Source organism: Bison bison, unplaced genomic scaffold (genome assembly GCF_000754665.1).
Source record: "Bison bison bison isolate TAMUID 2011002044 unplaced genomic scaffold, Bison_UMD1.0 scf7180017864508, whole genome shotgun sequence".
Lineage (NCBI taxonomy): Eukaryota > Metazoa > Chordata > Mammalia > Artiodactyla > Bovidae > Bison > Bison bison.
The window spans coordinates 15,359,967-15,382,031 of NW_011495064.1; the positions used below are offsets into that span (position 1 = coordinate 15,359,967).

Sequence of the window (22,065 nt, forward strand, 5' to 3'; positions counted from 1 at the left end):
AAAGATTAGCTCATTTAATCGTTAGAAAAACTATATGAAGGTAATATCATGATTCTAATTTTACCAATAAGACAAAGGCACAAGAGATTAAATAACTTGTATGTCACACAGTTGGTAAGTAGTGTAGTCAACTTCCTGAGTCTTTTAAATGAGATCAACTTAGATCTCATTTAACTAAATGTTTGGCACATAAAGTACGTAACATTTATATAATACTTATTACGTGCCCAACATTAATGTAAGTTCTTTATGTGTATTTACTTGTTTAATTCTTACAGTGTTTAATAAGTGGTTACTACTATTATTTTCACTATTTATTATTTATCAAGTTATCAACCTGAACTCGAGAAGTCACATAAAAGATGCTGCTGTGAGAGAAACAGCAGAAACTCCAACATTTACCAAATCAAAATTAACTGAATTCATACCATACAAACAGTTAACTGTGTTTATTAGCTTGTAATTCTCAAAAAGTGCTCTAACACTGACAACAGATTGCCTTCTAATAGGCAATAGACTGCCTTCATTTAAAAAAAATCTACCCATCCTCTAAAATCCTGGCTGCTAGTCCATATTGCACCACATTATGTTTAATACACTTTTATTTGTAAGTTTAAAATTATGTGATTAAAGTCGATCTTTTTAATGTTTAAAATAGAACTTACTCATTTGTACCAAATACTACTGCAATCACCAAGCTTACCTAATGTTTAAACTGTTTCAACTAATGTTTAACTGTTTTAAAAGTCAGTTTTATTACCAAAAATAAAATTGGAAACTTCTTCATCTGAGAAAACAGCCAATTCCTTTATCCTTGAGTTAAAGTGAAAGCCACAGCAATCATGAAATTTAGTGAATACAACTTCTTCATTTCAACACAGCATTTGATTTTTAATTTTTAATTCAATCCATAGACATTCATCCTTTATTAAAAATCAACACATGGAAGATTCTGGGTAAAGACCCTTAAAACTTACGGTGCAATAATGGCTCTAGCAGGTCTTTTTGTAGACTGTACTTGTGAAAGCCAACCTTCTAGCTGGGCATTCAGCTGCGGTCCTATAAAAAGAGAAAGAGGGAAACTGGAGTGAGCAAAGCAGTACAGTACCAGTAACCATACATGACACAAAGTTCTCACTGAACTTATTTGGGACTAAAATAGCTTAATGGGCAGTGGATCATCATTTTAGATGTTAATGTCTGAAACTTAACCACTTATAAAGTTTCCAGGAGCAAGCCATATGATAAAGACAAGTACTGATTAAACAATATTTGCTTTAATCCATCCACTTATTTATTTACAACCATCTTCATTCAAGAACAACAACACCTCCTCAAACAAAGGTACTGATCAAACAAAATAAAACAGCAAACAGAAAACAACAGTATATGAAAAGAAAATAACTGAATATTTCTGGAGCATCAAAAGCTGCCTTAATCACTAAAATCACATCTATAGTGTGATCATTACAATACTCAATGATTGTTTCTGCCGTCCACTCCAGCCCCTATTCCCGTATCATATCAATAACCAGGAATTATACCACCTCAAAAATTTCAAGTTCAGGCATCCCACTCTCTTCACTTCCTATTATTCCAGTTCACTTCTAAAAGTCTGTTGGAGTCATTTTGCCAACTATCCTTCATCCTCTCTTCTCCACTTCTTATACCTATCCTGAGATTTGATGATACATCACTATAAATCACTTCTTTGCCTGTGGCCTCCTCCTTTGCTCCTCTCTTCCTCCATCATAGTCAAATCATAGTTAAAACCAGCATTCCACCTAACACAGCAGCTCCACCTGAATAGCTGAATAAGACTGTAAAGAAACACAACCATAAGAACTTTGAAATTATGTTTGTAAATTTCAGTAGACCCTTAGGAGACAAAGCCCAGAAATCATACCACAACAACCTAGTGAATCTGCTCCTCCATCTTTAAGATAAAGAATTACTTCATATAGCTTCTCCATTTATCTTAAACTGTCATCCCCTTCCCATTCCCAGCAGATGATCAACCTTTTCACTTTGTTAAGGAAAAACAAGCCGCAGAAGAATACCCAACCATCCTGGTTTGCTCAGGACTTCGCCAGTTTTAGCACTGGACGTCTGGTGTCCTGGGAACTCTCTCAGTCCCAGGCAAACCTGAATGTGAGTCACCCTAAACTCAGAAGAGAATTACCTCCTCTTCCTCTTTTCCTGCTCCTATCAAAAGAAAAATAAACTACTTCTGCACTGGGTCCCAATTTGTCTTCCTTTCCTGCTCTTCCAACTATCCTTTTCTTCCGCCCTAACTTGTCCCTTTGTACAAGATCATTATCATCGGCATGCAAATTTAAATTTTTTTAATTAAGAAAAAAGAAAAGCTAAACAAGCCTCTAACCAGCAACTCAGGACCATCTTTCTCAAGGACCCAGTAGCCATCTCTTTGAAATGTGATCAAGGAGGATAGGAGCCTAACTTCAGAGGGTCACCTAGCCCCAGGTTGCTAAACTACTTCCTGTCATAAAAATACATAAGTTTATTTTTCCTTGGATAAAGCAATTAGCTAATACATTATGGTCACTCTGATTACCAAGCGAATTTAGAATGAACTATGTGTGACAAATGTTGCTGTCAAGTCCTCTTTCTTGAGCACTACTTATTATTTATCCTAAGAATATGCATGTAATGGATTTTATCTGCTTAGCTGTATAAAAGGATAAGTGTTCTTTAGGTCTTTGCAATCTCTTAGCAGACAGCTGGTGATGTGCATCGTATTCAAGCTAATTACTTATCAAAAATACAATTGTTTCCTTTCTCAGAATTTTTATATTTATTGAAAAAGTTCTTAAATTTATTTAGATATGAATGTTCATAGCACTCATGTTTATGTAAAAACACAAGCAAAATGAATTCAAAATATTCTTAAAATTTTCTTCATATTCACAATCTGATTTCTAAATTTCTTTTAACTCAGTCATCAATGACCCTGTTTTTCCATAATATCATCCTCTGTACCATTTAAGGAAGTAGTGATGTGATATTTCTTTTTAAAATGCACCTCTACTGCCTCAGAATTCTCCTGCAAGCAACTGACACACATTGTTCAAGCTGTGATGCTACACCTTTCCTGATGTTACCAAACCAAAAGGTATCACCAGAAAGTGCAACTAACAGGTTTCAGAAGACAACACAGCGTGTTCATCTCTTCCTTAAACGATATGTTACCTGAAACACCAATGGGTTGCATTACCTAGTCATACCCAACAGGATTAATTATTGAGTTTGGGTATATGTAGGCAGTGATAACCATTTCACAACTGACAATGATTTAAAGATGCCACTGACTGCAAAACCCATTGCAATATCAGAAATATTAAAATCTGGGGGAAATCTACATCTTTAAATCAATGAAATATAGTAGCACTATGAAAACCACACTCTCCACAATGTTCTGGTATTTTTATTTCAATGGAGAATAGTGAAAAAAATCATCGAAGACTAGCATCTGGGAATGCTTCTCACTGTAACCAAAACTGTTTCTCAAAAGGCTTCCTGAATATAATCATCTCATTTAATTTAAAAAGTAACATTTCAGCAGTTCTCCCCAAATCCCTTCCCTTCTTACTGTTGTCTTACCTTGATCATATACTCAGAATTTATTGCTATGCTTTTTACAAAACTAAGTATCTTATTTTTAGATACATCTCAAGGGATGCTATTTGTTTTTATGCATCTATGACAAGACTCCTCACACAGAAAATAACATGCCCTTGGGAACACAAGAACTGTCTCACTGAATCTGACCCCAAGCCCATCCAGAGCAGCACTATAGCAAACCCAAAACACAGAAACAATCTTGTTGTAAAGAACATTATTGTTCTCCTTGATACAAACCTCAAAGAGTCAGACCAAATCCAAATATCTTGGATTCCTTATTACCCACTAAAATTACAAACATAAGAATTTGTTTATAATTTTTGCTAAACTCTGTAGTTCAGGATACAATTCATCAGGGCAAATAACTATGCAGTGAACAATCTTCAGTGCATACCATCCAACTCGTATCTGGCCAAGTGGTTATCACTTAACCACATTCCTGCCCCTTCATACAGTCTTTCAAAGTTTTTCATATAGTTAACATCAATTCCATTGGATTTCATACCTAAAAGGGATTCAAAATTTGAAGGATCACAGTGTACTCCTCCCTTGAGGTGATTTACAAAATCATAATCTGAAAAATGGGTTCAGCACTGAATCCTTTAACAGTCTATTAACTTGGAATCACTATTCTGAATCTATTTATAAACAAATTCCCTATCCCTATCAAATGCTGCCACTGAATTCCTTGAGAGTACCTGGTTATAGTGTCTCACCTCAACTTTCTTTAAACATCAACATATTGATTTGTATCTGCTATTTCTTCATTATAAAAAAATATGAGGGAACACATATAAAGACAAGGGTAAAACAATAACCCTATAATTATAAAAAACGCCAAAATTAATATTTTCCAACTTTCCTGCTAGTCTTTAAAATGATAGACAATTCTGTAAACTGCTTTTATTTACATAACAATACGTAAGTATTCTCCTATATTATGGACACTTTCACATTTTATAGTTAAATAAGATTTCTTTGTGTAAATGGATCACTGGTTTCCTTAAATATTACTCTAATATGTTTAGATTTTTTCAAAGTTTTTGTGCAATTATAAATAATTCTATAACACATATCTCTATTTTCATATTTTAAATTCTCTCCTTTGGAGACTCTCAGAATGGAATTACTATGTAAATCAATGTGAATCTTTTTAAGATTTCAAAACATGTATTAAAAATGTTATCCAAAATTGCATCCCTTCATAATTATGCACCATGCAGGAACAACACCTGTTTTACCATACCCTCACCTCATTTCTCTCATTTGATAAAAATTAAAATTTAATGCCTGACCTCAATTATATTTGGCATTTCAAAATAAATCATTCTATTTCTTCAAAGCAATTAAAATGACTAAAATATATACATATTGACTCTTAAGATATGTATTTTCTACTTAGACCGCGGAATAGCAACATGATTGTTAACAATGGATAACTTGTGACTGGTAGGAATACTTAAGGTTTAGCAAACAATTACTATCTATTGGCCTTTACAGTTGTTGCTGCTGTTCAGTTACCCAGTCGAGCCCGACTCTTTGCAACCCCATGGACTGCAGCAAGCCAGGCCTCCCTGTCCCTCACCATCTTCCAAAGTTTGCCCAAGTTCATGTTCATTGCATCGGTGATGCCGTCCAGCCATCTCATCCTCTGATGCCCTCTTCTCCTTCTGCCCTTGATCTTTCCCAGCATCAGGGGCTTTTCCAATTATTTGTCTGTGCACATCAGATGACCAAAAAACTGGAGCTTCAGCTTCAGCATCAGTCATTCCAGTAAATATTTAGGGTTGATCTCCCTTAAGATTGACTGGTTTTATCTCCTTGCTGTCCAAGGGACTTTCAGGAATCTTCTCCAGCACCACAGCTTGAAGGCATCAATTCTTCGGTGCTCTGCCTTCTTTATAGTCCAGCTCTCACAACCGTGCGTGACCACTGGGAAGACCATACCCTTGATTATACGGACCTTGGTCAGCAAAGTAATGTCTCTGCTTTTCAAAATACTGTCTAGGTTTGTCATTGCTTTCCTGTCAAGAAGCAATCGTCTGTTTTCAAGGCTGTAGTCACCATCCACAGAGATTTTAGAGCCCAAGAAGAGGAAATCTGTCACTACTTCCACGTTTTCCCCTTCCATTTGCCATGCAATAATGGGGCTGGATGACATGATCTTAGTTTTTTAATACTTAATCTTAAGCTAGCTCTTTCACTCTCCTCCTTCACCTTCATCAAGAGGCTCTTCAGTTCCTCTTTGCTTTCTGCAATTAAGAGTGGTATAATCCGCATATCTTAGATTGTTGATGTTTCTCCTGCCTATCTTGATTCCGGCTTGTAACTCACTCAGCCCAGCATTTCTCATTATGTGCTCCGTGTATAGGTTAAACAAACAGGGTGACAGCAGACAGCCCTGTCATACTCCTTTCTTGATCTTGAACCAATCAGTTGTTCCATACAGGGTTCTAACTGTTGCTTCTGACCCGCATACAGGCTTCTCAGGAGACAGGTAAGATGGTCTGGTATTCCCATCTCTCTAAGAGCTTTCCACAGTTTGTCATGATCCACACAGTCAAAGGCTTTAGTGCAGTCAATGAAACAGAGATAGATGTTTTTCTGAAATTCCCTTGCTTTCTCTTTAACCCAGTGAATGTTGGCAATTTGATCTCTAGTTCTTCTTCCTTCTCTAAACACAGTTTGGACATCTGGAAGCTCTTGGTTCACATAATGATGAATAGCCTAGCATGCAAGATTTACTAGCGTGGGAGATCAGTGCAACTGTCCAATGGTTAGCCATTCTTTGTTACTACCCTTCTTGGGAACTGGGATGAGGGCTGACCTGTTCCCGTTCTGTGGCCATTCCTGAGTCTTCCAGATTTGCTGACATAATGAATGCAAAACCTCGATGGCATCATCTTTAGGGATTTGAATAGTTCTGCTGGAATTTCATCACACCCACTAGCTTTATTAACAGCAGTGCTTCTTAAGGCCCACTTGACTTCGCACTCCAGAATGTCTGGCTCTGAGTGACCAACCACACCATTGTAGTAATCCAGTTCATTAAGATCTTTTTTACACAATTCTTCCATGTATTCATTCTATCTCTTCTTGATCTCTTCAGCATATACTAGGTCTCTACCATTTTTACCCTTTATTGTGCCCAAGTTATCCATTATACCAGTCATAAGTTATCCATTACTGAAGTTTAGCAAACAACTACCATCTACTGGCCTTTACAGGAGACAGGTCAAATTCAAAACCAAGCCTATTATGTTGTATTATGCTCAAGTTTTAAATCACTCACAATCATAAATACTTTCATATTCTCCTGGCATTAAATCTTCTTAAGTAATGGGGTATTTTTTTTAACCTATTTCAGTAACAATAATTCTTTCTCCTATAATAGTCAAAAAGTGGTCTACAGACCAGAATCATCCAATGTGTTTATTTTAAAAAGAGATCACTATGTCACCACAATCTCTGGGGATGGTACCTACAGCTTTTAACAAGCTTTTAGCAAACTCTGCGGTGACTGTGATACACACTAAAATGCGGGGCCTCTGCCATAACGGCATTAATGTGAGCAAGAACATGCTATAGGAATGAGTATATGAACGAACGCAGCTAACGTAACAGACCCTTGGTGACAACTGTTTCCATTACATAAATAAATCACATAATCTATAAATTAGCAATATAAAAATCCATGAATTTTTGTCTCTAAACTACTTGAGGGCTTCCCTTGTAGCTCATTGAATCCATAAGTGATCCACTATTCCTTAAAATATACATAAGTTTATTTTTAATAGTGTTTCTAACCTCTCACTTCAATCAATGCCTCACCAGCTTTTCCACTCAAACAACCCTGATGACAAAGGAAAATAAATTCAAGATTCACAGAAACTGGATGATAAACAAACTCTTACATCTTCTTAGTCCAATAATTTATGTGAATGTAATAAACTAAATGACAATACAATATCCATAGTCATTTCAAAACTCCCATGCTCCTACCCGTGATTTAAATGGAGGCCCTAAGAAGACACACCACATTTACCCTCTAACACCAGGGTCAAGTACTCTAATTAGGAAACATGAACCAGAATCATAAAAAGCAAGAAGCTAAAGTGGTACAAATGCTTAAAGTTGAGTCCACAATACTTCTTTAATGCCTGTCTAACCAGAACTTGTTATTTTCTCCCAACTGCAACTAACATTTTTTTTTTTAATGTTTCTTTGGGTTACAACCAACCAGTTACTACTACCCAATGTGGATAATTTGATACCAAATGCAAACACACAATTTATGGGAAAATAAAACAAGTCTGCCTGAGTGGAAAGAATCAGAAATAAGATAAGACTTTCCACACAAGGAAACAATTTTCAGGTAACTGCTCAAAATAAGTTTCTGATACCAATGGTCAAGATGGCAGAATAGAAGGACGTGAAGTTCTCATCTCCTAACAGGTCAGGACTTGGGCCTAAGCCCCTGTGATGGTGGTGGTTGTTCAGTCACTCAGTCATGTCCGACTCTTTGCGACCCCATGGACTGCAGCACGCCAGGCCTCCCTGTCCTTCACCATCTCCTGGGGCTTGCTCAAACTCACGTCCATTGAGTCAGTGATGCCATCCAACCATCTCATCCTCTGTCGTCCCCTTCACCTCTTCCCTTCAATCTTTCCAAGCATCAGGGTCTTTCTAATGAGTTGGCTGTTTGCATCAGGTGGTCAAAGTATCTAAGCTTTAGCTTCAGGATCAGTCCTCCCAATGAACATTCAGGACTATTTCCTTTAGAATGGACTGGTTGGATCTGCTTGCAGTCCAAGGGACTCTCAAGAGTCTTCTCCAACACCACAGTTCAAAAGCATCTATTTTTTGGTGCTCAGCCTTCTTTATGGTCCAAGGCACTGTGGTAGGAGCACCAAGTCCAAGCTGCTGAACTTACAGAGTACTTCAACCTTAAGAAATATGAATCCATGTGAGCTCTTCCAAAGGTCTGCATCTCAGCACCAAGACCCAGTTACACCAAATGCCTCCAAACTCCAGTGCTGGACACCTCAGGCCAAGCAATCAATAAGACAGGAACACAGCCTGACCCATCAACCAAAATGAGATGACAGAGAAATATGTTACAAATGAAGGAGCAAGCTAAAAACCTATAAGAACAAATAAATAAAGAGGAAATAGGCAATCTACCTGAAAAAGAATTCAGAGTAATATTAATAAAGATGATCCATAAACTCAGAAATAGAATGGAGGCACAGATTGAGAAAATACAAGAAATGTTTACAAGGACCTAGAAGAAGTAAAGAACAAACAAATGGTGATGACATTAACTGAAATGAAAAATACACTAGAAGGAATCAACAACAGAATAACTGAGGCAGAAGAATGAATAAGTGAGCTGGAAGACAGAATGGTGGAAATAACTGCCAATGAGCAGAGTAAAGAAAAAACAATGAAAAGAAATGAGGACAGTCTCAGAGACCTCTGGGACAACATCAAATGCACCAATCTTTGAATTATAGGGGTTCCAGAAGAAAAAGAGAGTCTGAGGAAATATTTGAAGAGATTATAGGTGGAAAACTTCCTTAATATGGCAAAGGATATCAGGCCAGAAAGAACTGGCAAGATATATTTAAAGTGATGAAAGGGAAAAATCTACAATCAAGATTACTCTACCCAGCAAGGATATCATTCAGATTCAATGGAGAAACTACAAGCTTTACAGACAAGCAAAAGTTAAATTAATTCAGCACCACCAAAACAGCTTTACTGCAAATGTTAAAGGGAACTTCTCTAGGTGGGAAACACAAAAGAAGAAAAAAGACCTATAACAACAAGCCCAAAACAATTAAGAAAATGGTAATAAGAACATACATATAATTATCTTATATGGGAATAGACTAAATACTTCAAACAAAAAACAGACTGGCTGAATGGATACAAAAACAAGACCCATTATACGATATCTATACACACCCACTTCAGATTTAGGGACACACACAGACTAAACCGTGAGGGGGTGGAAAAAGATATTCCTTGCAAATAGAAGTCAAAAGAAAGCTGGAGTAGCAACACTCAAATCAGGCAAAACAGACTTTAAAATAAAGACTATTAGTAATACAAGAGACAAGAAGGACACTACATAATGATCAAGGGATCAATCGAAGGAGAAGGTGTAACAATTACAAACATTTATGTACCCAACATAGGAGCACTTCAATACATAAGGCAAATGCTAACAGTCATAAAAGAGGAAATCAACAGTAACACAGTAATAGTGAGGAACTTTAACACCCTCATTTATACCAAAGGACAGATCATCCAGACAGAAAATTAATCAGAAAATATAAGCTTTAAATGACACATTAGACCAGATAAACATAATTGATATTTATAGGACATTCCATTTGAAAGCTGCAGAATATACTTTCTTCTCAAGTGCACATGGAACATTCTTCAGGAGATCACATCTTCAGTCACAAATCAAGCCTTGTTAAATTTGAGAAAACTGAAACAGTATTAAACATCTCTTCCAATCACAATTCTATGAGATTGGAAATTATAGGGGGGAAAAAAAACTGTAAGAACACAAACACGAGCAGGCTAAACAATATGCTACTAAATACCCAGAGATCACTGAAGAAATCAAAGAGGAAATCAAAAAATACCTAGAGGGACCTCCCTGGTGGTTCAGAGGTTAAGAGTCCACCTGCCAAAGCAAGGGACACCTGCCTCGGAGAAATGAAACCCGTACACCACAACTAATGCGCCCAAACGCTGCATCTACTGAAGCCTGTAAGCTCCAGAGCCTGCCTGCTGCGACTGCTCCGTGGGCTCCAGCACACACGCCCAGAGCCTGTGCTCCACAACAAGGGAAGCCTCCTCAATGACAGGCCTGCGCACCACGACGAAGAGTGGCCCCTGCTCTCCAAAACTACGCAAAGACCATTCGCAGCAACAAAGACCCAGCACAGTCAACAATAAAACAAATAAATTAAAGAACTTTTAAATCTTCCAATAAACAAAAGTCCAGGACTAGATGGCTTCACAGGTGAATTTTATCAAACATTTAGAGAAAAACAAATAACACCATCCATCTCAAACTCTTCTAAAACAAATAGCAGAGGGAGAACATTCCCAAACTCATTCTACAAGGCCACCATCACCTTAATACCAAAAGCAGAAAAAGATAATCACGAAAAAAGAAAATTACAGACCAGTATCACTGATGAACACAGAAAAATTCTCAAAAAAATATTAACAAACTGAAATCCAAAACATTACAAAGGATTACATACTATGATCAAGTGGAATTTATCGCAGGAACACAAGGATTCTTCAATATACACAAATCAATATGATATTCCATATTAACATATTCTTGACCAGAGACGCATTAATACATCTTTTGTTACCCAAATGTTATTGACCAGAGATGTATCAATACATTTTTAGAGACTGATACATTTAACATCACCATGCCAAGCTATTAGAGCTTAAAACTGACCAAAAGTTCATTATACAACTTATGATTGTTATTATCATTCACATTTTGTTTGTTCCCTTAGGTTTTGGTTCCAACCTTTTGTACATTATAACCGCAAGTTTCAGTTCAGTTCAGTTCAGTCGCTCAGTCGTGTCTGACTCTTTACGACCCCATGAATCGCAACACGCCAGGCCTCCCTGTCCATCACCAACTCCCGGAGTTCACCCAGACTCACGTCCGTCAAGTCAGTGATGCCATCCAGCCATCTCATCCTCTGTCGTCCCCTTCTCCTCCTGCCCCCAATCCCTCCCAGCATCAGAGTCTTTTCCAATGAGTCAACTCTTCGCATGAGGTGGCCTTTATTACCATAAAATTTTCAAAACTGATCAATCACAAAATTCTGAGTTAAGAATTTTTCTGTGAATTTTATGCAGATACTTTCTCTAATGAACCTACCCAAATACAGTAAGTACCATATACAGAAAATCCACAGCAAACATCATTCTCAATGGTGAAAAACTAAAAGCATTTGCTCTAAGGTCAGGAATAAGACAAGGATGCCCACTCTTATCACTATTATTCAACATAGTTTGGAAGTCCTAGCCATGGCAATAAAGGGAAAAAAAGAAATAAAAGGAATGCAAAATGGAAAAGAGAAACTAAAACTGTCACTGTCTGCAGATGACATGATATTCACACTAAGAAAATCTTAAAAATCCCACTAGAAAACTACCGGTGCTAATCAATGAATTTGGTAAAGTTGCAGGATACAAAATTAATGCACAGAAATCTTTTCCATTCCTATAAACTAGCAATGAAAGATCAGAAAGAGAAATTAAGGAAATAATCCCATTTATTTACCACTGCAACAAAGAGAATAAAATACCTAGGAATAAATGTTCCTAAGGAGGCAAAACATCTGCCCTCAGAAAACTATTAATATAAGACACTGATGAAAGAGATCAAAGATGACACAGATAGTGAGATATACAACGTTCTTGGATCTATTTTCATATTCCAAATGATAATGACACAGAAAAAAACTTATAAACACTAAACCAAACAACAAATCATTGTTAAACCTAAAACAACATCTACATTACTAATCTAGATTAAAATAAATAAACCCAAATCGTTGAGAATTGCTATTTGACCAATAAAATATGTATCAGAGGGTTGAGATACATATATATGGACCAATCTGACAATATTTCCCTGTTACCAAGAAGGGACTTCCCCCTTTTACTTTACTTCCCTAGGTTTGATTGTTGTTGTTTAGTCGCTAGATCATATTTGAATCTTTTATGACCCCATGAACTGTAGTCTGCCAGGTGCCTCTGTCTGTGGAATTTCCCAGGCAAGAATATTAGAGTGGGTTGCCATTTCCTTCTCCAGGGGATCTTCCAACCCAGGGAACCTGTGTCTCCTGCATTGGCAGGTGGATTCTTTACCACTGAGCCACCAGGGAAGTCTTCCTAGGTTTGATATCCATTACCAGATTTCTGGTAGATAGAATCAAAGAATAGAAAAACAATCTAGAAAAGAATGGTCCAGAAAAGAGAACATTAAGCACTTTAGTAGTATTTTTTTCAGTTTATCTTTATTGAAGTACAGTTGATTATTAATATCTTTCTTTTTATAATTTTTTCCCTGAAAATGCAACACTTTCAACAATTTGTTTTTTCTTTTTTTAAAATCTGTCTATCAGCTACTTGAGTTATTGTCCACTCTGACTTCTTCAGCAATCTTGTAACAGACAATCTAGATAAGTCATTATTACTTTTTGAAGTAATTAACGATAATCTACCACAATTTTTGTTTTTGTACTTTTGCTGTAACATGTTTGAGGCCTCTTTCCTTTTTTCCACAATTGTTGGTACTGTATGTGCCAGCTCATTGATTTAAAGACTGTTTCTGATTTTGCAACCATAAGATGCAAACAAAAAGAATTTCAGCAAGTTTCTCCTTTATAACTAGCCAAGAAAACATGCCTAATGTGAACAGAGATGGGCATGCCAGGTATCAAACAAGAAGAAAAGAAAAAGATAATCGGTCAGAAAAGCCATCAAAATAAAAGGCTTTCTAAGGAGTTCTGAGAGTGATGATTTAGGGGTAAAACTAAGTTTAGAAACTAATGGACATGATTAAGCAAGAAAGTTAAGGTACATGTGTGCATCCGCTCTACCAAATACTTTCCATATCATTTGAACTGTTTTCATCAAACTGCCTAATACTGAAATAAATATGTTAATCTAAAAGCTGCCCAGATTGAAGAATACCTGGTTTAAACCCAAGTGGAATCTCTCCCATTCCCAGAAGATCAAACCAGAAAAGTTCTGAGAGCCTCACAGCCATGCTCAGGCATTAGCTCCTTTAAGAGGCCTTAGATAATGTCACTGGCACTTTCTTTTAAATTACAGCCACCACAAAAACTCTATTAAAGAAATAAAAAACACTCTTTCAAACCCCTGTACACTTAGCCAATCTGAAAGACATACAGATAACTACTAAACCAATCAATTCTATAAACGAACACTACCCAAATTTTTTCAGCAAAATTAAAATACAGACCTTTGTGCCTAAATAAATCGGAAAGGGTTGAGTGAAAGAATTGATTGTGACTACACTTGGGAGGCAGACGAATGACAGCAGCATGACCAATGACGTGACCATGACACATTGTCATGGTGTCAATGACAGAATTAAGACCATGAAGTCTGTTCTAAGAGGAAGACTCTGACTTCAGACACACTGAAAGTTTTTGGAGACAATAAGGCAACCAGATAAAGATATCCAACTGGTAAAGAATAAGAGTCTTAACTGCAGAAAAAAAGGACAGAAACAGATTTTGGAGTCATCTAATTACGATGGTTAAGTATGAACGTGTACATATCAATGCTGACAACACAAACGTTAAAAAACTGAGTCTTAGGACAGAGGTATGAGTACGAAGCTGACCCAGCAAAGGTGGGCAAGGAGATCAACACAAGACTAGGGGGAAAGAAAGTACACAGAAAGCAAAGAGGTAAGATCTTCAGGAAGATTAGCAGAATCTACTCCAATAGTCTGTAATAAACAAGCATGATGAGAACCGAAAAATGCCAAGCAATATATTTGGTGACTCTGAGAAATTAGTAATCTTAGAACAATTACTTTCCAGTGCTTGGGAGTAAAACCTGCATATACAATAGTTATAGACAAGATGAATTACAAGAAAATGCAGTCATCAAACGAAAACACTCCAAGAAGAACTGAAAGCAACTATCATTGCCTTCTTTTTCATCACTTCTAGGTCTCCTAATTTGAACTCTCCAACACTTCAAATACATCAATTTACTCACTTTATGAAATATACCCTTAACCTATAGGCACTAGCAATCATATTTTTATACCTCTCAATAAACAAAGCCATCTATTAATGTCATGGGAAAGTCAACATTTGAGTATGCTTTTGGAATATTATCCAAAATAGATAGCAAAAATTTTGGAAAGATAAACAGTTTTAAGATTTTTTTCTACATATTCACATTTAAACATGTATTACAGGTTTACAATCCTGTAGGTAGTTCCATAGAAATTCAAGCCAACATTTCATATTAAAAAGGAGAGTGATAATTAAAATTACTAACATTTAATATTGGTAACATAGCTTTCATCTAAGGACATAAAAGCAACATTTAAACATCCATTAATGCTGACCAAACAGTCCTGCTTGCTCCAGGAGCATACAAGCATCAACATGTTTAAAATCTACCCTAATGACACATAAAGTGGTTTAAAACATTTGTGATTAATATTCAATAATGACAATAAATGGGAATATAACAACCAAAGTTATTTTGGATAAAATACTTCAGACTAAAAGTAAATCTTCTGAATGTGACCTTTAGTAACTGTCATTCAGAAAGTTAAGAAAAGGACCAGACCAAAATCTGCCTGCCAATGCAGGAGACATGGGTTTGATCCTTGGTCCAGGAGGATTCCACATGCCGCAGAGCAACTAAGCCCTTGCGCCACAAGTACTGAAGCCCATTTAAATCATGCCTGCAAGCCGCAACTACTGAGCCTGTGTGCCGCAACCACTGAAGCCCACACTTGCCTAAAGCCTATGCTCTGGGACGAGAAGCCACCACAATCAGAAGCCCACACGCCGCAACGAAAAGGAGCCCCTGCTTACTGCAACTGGAGAAAGCCCAAGCAAAGCAACAAAGATCCCATGCAGTTAAAAGAAATAAAATAAATAATAAAGGCTTAAAAAAAAAAAAGAAAACATTTGTTAAGTAAACACCATGAACAAGGTAACAAATGCAACAAAAGTATACTGTTTTCATTTACTTTAGATACACTTGATGTTCACTTCAAAAAGAGGCAAGAAAAGAACTGCAAACAAGGACAGGAAAAACCAGGGAGTTCCCTGGTGGTCCAGTGATCAAGACTCTGCACTCCCAAAGCACGGGGCCTGGGTTCCATCCTTAGTCCAGGAGCTGATCCCCCACATGCCCCAACTAAGACCTGGAAGAGCCAAATAAATAAAGGAATATTTTTTAAAGATAAAAAAAGGAGGAGGACAGGAAAAACAAGAGCTTATAGTATACTTACAACTGGAGATATCAAGGGGACATTTCATACAAAATAGGCATGATAAAGGACAGGAACAGTACGGACCTAACAGAAGCATAGAGATTAAGAAGAGGTGGCCAGAATACACAGAAGAACTATACAAAAAAGGTCTTTTCTTTTTAATTTTAATTGGAGACTAATTACTTTACGATATTGTAGTGGTTTCTGCCATACACTGACATGAATCAGCCATGGGTGTACATGTGTTCCCCATCCTGAACCCCCTTCCTACCTCCCCCACCAACCCCATCCCTCAGGGTCATCCCAGGGCACTGGCCCTGAGCACCCTGTCTCATGCATCAAACCTGGACTGGTGATCTATTTCACATATGGTAATATACATGTTTCAATGCTATTATCTCAAATCATCCCACCCTCGCCTTCTCCCACCGAGCCCAAAAGTCTGTTCTTTACATCTGCATCTCTTCTGCTGTCTCACATATAGGGTCATCGTTACCATCTTAATGACCCAGATAACCACAATGGTGTGGTCACTCATCTACAGCCAGACATCCTAGATAGAGTGTGAAGTCAAGTGGGCCTTAGGAAGCATGACTACAAACAAAGCTAGTGGAGGTGATGGAATTCCAGCTGAGCTATTTAAAAGCCTAAAAGATGGTGCTGTTAAAGTGCTGCGTTCAATAGGTCAGAAAATTTGGAAAAATTCAGCAGTGGCCACAGGACTGGAAAAGGTCAGTTTTCATTCCTATGCCAAAGAATGTTCAAGCTACCATACAACTGTACTCATTTCATATGAGTGTAAGATTATACTTAAAATCCTTCAAGCTAGGCTTCAGCAGTATGTGAACCAAGAACTTTCAGCTGTACAAGCTGGGTTTAGAAAAGGCAGAGGAACCAAAGATCAAATTGCCAACATCTGTTGGATGATAGAAAAAGCAAGGAAATTTCAGAAAAACATCTACTTCTGCTTCACTGACTACACTAAAGCCTTTGACTGTGCAAATCACAACACACTATGGAACATTCTTAAAGAGATGGAAATACCAGACCATCTTAACCTATCTCCTGAGAAACCTGTATGTGAGTCAGGAAGCAGCAGTTAGAACTGGACATGGAACAACAGACTGGTTCCAAACTGGAAAAGGAGTATGACAAGGCTGTATATTGTCACCCTGTTTATTTAACTTATATGCAGAGTACATCATGTGAAAGGCCAGCCTGGATGAATTACAAGCTGGAATCAAGATTGCTGGGAGAAATATAAACAACCTCAGATATGCAGATGATACCACTGTAATAAAAAGCCCCTTGATGAAGGTGAAAGAGGAGAGTGAAAAAGCTGGCTTAAAACTCAACATTCAAAAAACTAAGATTATGGCATCTGGTCCGATCACCTCATGGCAAACAGAAGGGGGAAAAGTAGAAACAGTGACAGATTTCATGTTCTTGGGCTCCAAAATCACTGCAGATGGTGACTGCAGCCATAAAATTAAAAGACACTTGCTCCTTCGAAGAAAAGCTATGACAAACCTAGACAGTGTATTAAAAAGTAAAGACATTACTTTGTCAACAAAGGCCTGTATAGTCAAAGCTATGGTTTTACCAGAAGTCATGTACAGATGTGAGAGTTGGACCATAAAGAAGGCTGAGCACCGAAGAACTGATCCTTTTAAACCGTGGTGCTGGAGAAGACTCTTGAGAATCCCCTGGACTACAAGGAGATCAAATCATTCAATCCTAAAGGAAATCAACTCTGAATATTCATTGGAAGGACTGATGCTGAAGCTGAAACTCCAGTAATTTGGCCACATGAGCAGACTCAATGGAAAAAGACTCCGATGCTGGAAAAGACTGAGGGCAGAAGAAGGGAGCAATAGAGGAAGAGATGGCTGGACAGCGTCATCGACTCAATGGACATGAGTTTGAGCAAACTCCAGGAAGAGAGTGAAGGACAGGGAAGCCTGGCATGCCGCAGTTCATGCGGTCCCAGAGAATCAGACATGACTTAGCTACTGAACAACAGTACAATGTGACAGGCACAGTACTGGGTTCCTTAGAATGTTATTCTTGGTTAACTGTCATAGTAATCATATCACATAGTTATTATATCTAGCTTACAATAAATTTAAAAAACAAAGTTCCCCTGGGACTTTTTTGGTAGTCCAGTGGTTCAGACTCTGTGCTTCCACTGCAAGGGGCAAGGGTCCAATCCCTGGTTGGGGAACTAAGATCCAACGTGCCACGTGGCATGATCAAAAAAATATGTTTCCTCAAGTTCATACAGCTAATAAATGGCAATGTCAAGATCTCTGAGTCATACTGGTCTGTCTCTGAACGCCGCCACACACTGCCAAATCTGAATGCAAGTGATCCAGGTGAGCCCTAGCTTTCCTACAGAGCTAAGCCTCAATTTCCTCTTCTGTAAAATGAAAAGGGTAAACTAAATTATGTCTGTAGTTCCACGTTACTGTAACATACAAAGAGATAGATATTTCAGTTCAGTTCAGTTGCTCAGTCGTGTCCAACTCTTTGCAACCCCATGAATTGCAGCACGCCAGGTCTCCCTGTCCATCACGAACTCCCGGAGTTCACCCAGACTCACGTCCATCAAGTCAGTGATGCCATCCAGCCATCTCATCCTCTGTCGTCCCCTTCTCCTCCTGCCCCCAATCCCTCCCAGCATCAGAGTCTTTTCCAATGAGTCAGCTCTTCGCATGAGGTGGGCAAAGTATTGGAGTTTCAGCTTCAGCATCAGTCCTTCCAAAGAAATCCCAGGGCTGATCTCCTTCAGAATGGACTGGTTGGATCTCCTTGCAGTCCAAGGGACTCTCAAGAGTCTTCTCCAACACCACAGTTCAAAAGCATCAATTCTTCAGCACTCAGCCTTCTTCACAGTCCAACTCTCACATCCATACATGACCACAGGAAAAACCATAGCCTTGACTAGACGAACCTTTGTCGGCAAAGTGATGTCTCTGCTTTTGAATATGCTATCTAGGTTGGTCATAGCTTTCCTTCCAAGGAGTAACTGTCTTTTAATTTCATGGCTGCAGTCACCATCTGCAGTGATTTTGGAGCCCAAAAAAATAAAGTCTGACGCTGTTTCCACTGTTTCCCCATCTATTTCCCATGAAGTGATGGGACCGGATGCCATGATCTTCGTTTTCTGAATGTTGAGCTTTAAGCCAACTTTTTCACTCTCCTCTTTCATCAAGAGGCTTTTGAGTTCCTCTTCACTTTCTGCCATAAGGGTGGTGTCATCTGCATATCTGAGGTGATTGATATTTCTCCCGGCAATCTTGATTCCAGCTTGTGTTTCTTCCAGTCCAGCGTTTCTCATGATGTACTCTGCATAGAAGTTAAATAAGCAGGGTGACAATATACAGCCTTGATGTACTCCTTTTCCTGTTTGGAACCAGTCTGTTGTTCCATGTCCAGTTCTAACTGTTGCTTCCTGACCTGAATACAGATTTCTCAAGAGGCAGGTCAGGTGGTCTGGTATTCCCATCTCTTTCAGAATTTCCCACAGTTCATTGTGATCCGCACAGTCAAAGGCTTTGGCATAGTCAATAAAGCAGAAATAGATGTTTTTCTGGAACTCTCTTGCTTTTTCCATGATCCAGCGGATGTTGGCAATTTGATCTCTGGTTCCTCTGCCTTTTCTAAAACCAGCTTGAACATCAGGAAATTCACGGTTCACATATTGCTGAAGCCTGGCTTGGAGAATTTTGAGCATTACTTTACTAGCGTGTGAGATGAGTGCAATTGTGCAGTAGTTTGAGCATTCTTTGGCATTGCCTTTCTTTGGGATTGGAATGAAAACTGACCTTTTCCAGTCCTGTGGCCACTGCTGAGTTTTCCAAATTTGCTGATAGATATTTAGCTTGATGCTTACAGAAGATAATTATCAATGGCTCAGACGGTAAAGCGTCTGCATGCAATGCGGGAGACCCGGGTTCAATCCCTGGGTTGGAAGATCTTCTGTAGAAGGAAATGGCAACCCACTCCAGTACTCATGCCTGGAAAATTCCATGGATGGAGAAGCCTGGTGGGCTACAATCCATTGGGTCGCAAAGAGTCGGACACAACTGAGCAACTTCACTTTCACTTTACTAGGTATAAATCCATGCCATCAGCTTTCATTCTAGGCTTTCCTCAAATGTTATATCAGAAACTAAGAAAGGTCAAGGCAGGAATGACAGAACAGACAGACATCGAGAAACTCTTTCCCAAAAGTGAGAAAATGAAGAAAATTAAATAACACTGAAGACAATTAAATTACTCTTAAGAAAGTATACCTTTCTTTTTTCATTCATTTTTAATTGGAGGATAACTGCTTTAGTTCCCCAACCAGGGACTGAACCCAAGCCACTACAGTGAAAACGACTAACCACTCAACTGCCAAGGAATTCCCTACAGAGCCTTTTAAAGTAAAGTTTTGTGAAGTTTGAATCTCAATGTATTTTGATCATTAAAAGAATCATCAGATGGCACTTACTAATTAATAACATTATTCATAAGACTTTGCTACTTTACTTCCATTTTGTTTAGGAGAAGATCTGGGCTCCTTGGGAAAACGGTATATTTCACACCTGGGACCGGAAGTGTAAAATTAAGCACAGACCATCTTACACCAGATGTAATGGTTACTTTATTATGTCACCTAGACTGAATCATAGGGTGCTGAACCTTTGGTCAAACATTATTCTGGGTGTGTTTGTGATGGTGTTTCTAGAAGAGATTAACATCTGAATCTGCAGACTGAGTAAAGCAGATTACCTTCCCTAATATGGGTGCTGCTGCTAAGTCGCTTCAGTTGTGTCCGACTCTGTGCGACCCCATAGACAGCAGCCCACCAGGCTCCCCCGTCCCTGGGATTCTCCAGGCAAAAACACTGGAGTGGGTTGCCATTTCCTTCTCCAGTGCATGAAAGTGAAAAGTGAAAGTGAAGTCGCTCTGTCGTGTCCAACTCTCAGTAACCCCATGGACTGCAACCTCCCAGGCTCCGCCGTCCATGGGATTTTCCAGGCAAGAGTACTGGAGTGGGGTGCCACCGCCTTCTCCGAGCTCCATCCAATCAGTTGAAGACCTTAACAGAAAAAAAGGCCGACCTTTCCGCTGGAAGAGGGAATTCTACATCAAGCCTTCAGGTCTGGCTCCACCCAGGTCTTGAATTCACTGGACTCTCAACTGAACTACACCCATCACCCTTCCTAGGTCTCCAGCTTGCCTACTGCAGATCTCGGGATTTGTCAGTCTCCACAGCTGCATGAACAAGTTCATTATAAAAAGTCTCTTTCTACAGATATAGAGATAGAGACAGAGATATATCCTGATATATTCTATTGGTTGTGTTTCTCTGAAGAATACAGACTAATACACCAGAAAACAAGAAAGTCATCAAAGACTATTAAGGCCATGTCAAAAGGATTCAAGAACCAGAGGCTCCCACTGGCTAAAGACGAGACAATCTTGAGTATCTTTTAAATCTGTGTGTTTCCAATGACACTTGAAGAAATTTGCCAGTTATCTTTGGATATTGCTAGGGAACCAATTCATTATTTTGATAACTGGTAAATAAGGAAAAATAATCAAGCATTATTGATCCTACTTCTATATGAACTGTTCCTTTGGATAGCCAAAAAAATCAAGGATAGAAAGTATTCCTTTAAAGAAGTGTTAGAGATAATAAATGAAGGTAGAATGATAAAAAATATCACCACTTTACAAACCCTAAGACATTAATAAATCTAAACAATGATCACAGAGGACTACCAATATCACCAAAAAGAAGACAACCAGACATTCTTACTTCCTGACAAAACAAAAACTCAGGGAACATAATACTGAAGGAGAAGAACAAAGTTGGAGGGCTAAGGATTGACACTACCCAATTCTAAGACTTAATATATAGATACAATAATCAAAACAGTATGCTATGCTATGCTAAGTGACTTCAGTCGTGTCCGACTCTGTGCGACCCCATAGACGGAAGCCTACCAGGCTCCCCCGTCCCTGGGATTCTCCAGGCAAGAACACTGGAGTGGGTTGCCATTTCCTTCTCCAATGCATGAAAGTGAAAAGGGAAAGTGAAGTCGCTTAGTCGTGTCCGACTCCTAGTGACCCCATGGACTGCAGCCTACCAGTCCTCCATCCATAGGATTTTCCAGGCAAGAGTACTGGAGAGGGGTGCCAGTGCCTTCTCCCAAACAGTATCAGATCAGATCAGATCAGATCAGTCGCTCAGTAGTGTCCGACTCTTTGCGACCCCATGAATCACAGCAAGCCAGGCCTCCCTGTCCATCACGAACTCCCGGAGTTCACCCAGACTCACGTCCATCAAGTCAGTGATGCCATCCAGC

At 38.6% G+C, this 22,065-nt stretch overlaps 1 protein-coding gene across 2 annotated transcripts in view; it reads right to left on the reverse strand.

The window, feature by feature from the left end:
* MEMO1 (mediator of cell motility 1) overlaps positions 1-22,065 on the reverse strand; it is a 116,918-nt gene that overhangs the window by 64,888 nt on the left and 29,965 nt on the right. For both annotated transcript variants that reach the window (XM_010829811.1, XM_010829810.1), the window contains exon 2: positions 978-1,059. The gene's annotated coding sequence lies outside the window, so the exon portion shown is untranslated. The remainder of the gene's footprint in view (positions 1-977; positions 1,060-22,065) is intronic.